Source organism: Schistocerca cancellata, chromosome 2 (assembly GCF_023864275.1).
Source record: "Schistocerca cancellata isolate TAMUIC-IGC-003103 chromosome 2, iqSchCanc2.1, whole genome shotgun sequence".
Taxonomy (NCBI): Eukaryota; Metazoa; Arthropoda; class Insecta; order Orthoptera; family Acrididae; genus Schistocerca; species Schistocerca cancellata.
The window spans coordinates 334073906-334076136 of NC_064627.1; the positions used below are offsets into that span (position 1 = coordinate 334073906).

General features: G+C 45.0%; 1 pseudogene; it reads right to left on the reverse strand.

Moving 5' to 3' along the window:
• Nucleotides 1–1295: 1295 nt before the first annotated feature.
• LOC126163539 (5S ribosomal RNA) lies at nt 1296–1413 on the reverse strand (annotated as a pseudogene).
• Nucleotides 1414–2231: the final 818 nt, after the last annotated feature.

Genomic DNA, 2231 nt, shown 5'->3' on the forward strand with positions numbered 1-2231 from the left:
AGGTAGACATAACGTAGTTATTTCTGTAATTGCATATTGACGTGGCGTCACAGCACTTCAAGGTCGTCATTTCGGACTATACTATGTTAAACGCCTATCATTCGGTATCACAAGTGCTGCCGCCATGTTTGAACTTTATCGCGAACAACTCATTCAACAGAGACCGACTTCTGATAACTACCTTTATGATGTCATCGTTACAAGTGCACAATGCGACGAGCGTTTACGCAATCTTAAACCTGTTTCAATAGATAAGGAGTTAGGTGGTGGCGTCGATTAGATTAGATTAGATTAGATACATGAGAGACAGTTCTTCCCAGTATACATCGAGTACATACGTCAGTTCTAGAATCAGACGGCACAGTTCTTACACAAGAATATGTCAGAGCAATTGCCGAGCGAGGTAGTGCAGAAATTACAGTCGCATTTGGGATTGCGATGCGGCAGTTCAAATTCCACTCCAGCCGATAAGATTTAGCTTTTCCATGATTTCTCTGAACTGCTTCAGGCGAATACCGGGGCACTGTCTACGTTCTTCTCCGTCTTTCCTAAATCAATGTCTGTACTCTGTCTCTGATGTCTGCGTCGTTGACGGGACTGAAAACCCTAATTATAGTTCCTTCCTTCAAAGCGAGTGAGAAGTTGCCCTTCAAATTTAAAGCAACTGTGGGCATTCCTCTGTAAGGGGAACTACTGCGTGAAGTTAATTTCTAAAGGAACCCGTTTAACGCACCCAGTGAATCATCTGCCACAGACATTAGTGTTTTTCAGTTGGTCACAAGACGAGGAAAGCTTTTTAATAGTTGAAAATGGTATTGAGGTCAACATCTCCTCTAGCGACGTTTTCACCGGAACAGTCTGTAGTATTACATTAGGTGCATCACAAAAAGATACAGGCGCCGTCTTAGAGCAACGAAGACAATATGGAATAATCAGTAGCGTAAACGTTCAAACCGCTATTGTGTGCCGAAAACAATTTTTTTCCAAATCGGGAAAAAGCTTTTACTATACATAAAGCCATGTGGTTTTCTTCACAACGAAGTTGAGTTGAGTAATCTTTATATACAGCGTGTAACGTTTGTAAGTACACTCCGCACTCCGTCTTCAGGCCACAAGCGGCCCATCAGGACCATCCGACCGCCGTGTCATCCTCAGTTGAAGATGCGAATAGGAGGGGCGTGATGTCAGCACACCGCTCTCTTGGTCGTTATGATGGTTTTCTTTGACCGGAGCCGCTACTATTCGGTCGAGTAGCTCCTCAATTGGCATCACGAGGCTGAGTGCACCCCGAAAAATGGCAACAGCACATGGCGGCCTGGATGGTCACCCATCCAAGTGCCGTCCACACCCGACAGCGTTTAACTTCGGTGCTCTCACGGGAACCGGTGTATCCACTGCGGCAAGGCCGTTGCCAACGTTTGTAAGTGCAGATACTTTTATATGTGGTGCCTTAATAAATGCACACCTCAGTATGTTGGTTGTTTTTCCTCTGCATCGAACAGTCTTCCCACAAACACGTCACAAACTTTACGACCTGACGTTTTCTGCGTGGTCATAACTGCACCACTAAGTGGACTCCTACTGTCAGTACAAACTAACCGCTTTGCGTCCACACGTCGACAGATCAACAGCTGACCTACTGCCATGGGAAAATAAGCTCTAATGGCTTGCTGTTGCCACTTGTATTATCCTACATAAAGACAGATAACTTGTAACAGCAATAATTATTAGTGTGCGGATGACGTAAACACTGACGTAATATTGTTCAAAAAACAGTGCTCAGTCACCAGTATAAATATCTTCAAATTAATACATTTAAACTGGTATAGATATGCGAATTCTAACACAGAGATGTGGAAACAGGCAGAATATGGCACTGCGATCGGCAACGCCTATATAAGACAACAAGTGTCTCGCGCACTTGTTAGGTCGGTTACTGCTGCTACAGTGGCAGGGTATCAAGATCTGAGTGCGTTTGAACGTGCATTATAGTCGGCGCACGTGCGATGGGACACAGCACCTCCGAGGCAGAGATGAAGTGGTGATTTTCTCGTACGACCATTTCACGAGTGTACCGTGAATATCAGGAATCCGGTGAAACATCAAATATCCCAGATCGCCGTGGCCGGAAAAAGATCCTGCAAAAACGGGACCAACGACGACTGAAGAGAATCGTTCAACTTGACAGAAGTGCAACCCTTCCACAAATTGCAGCAGATTCCAATGCTGGG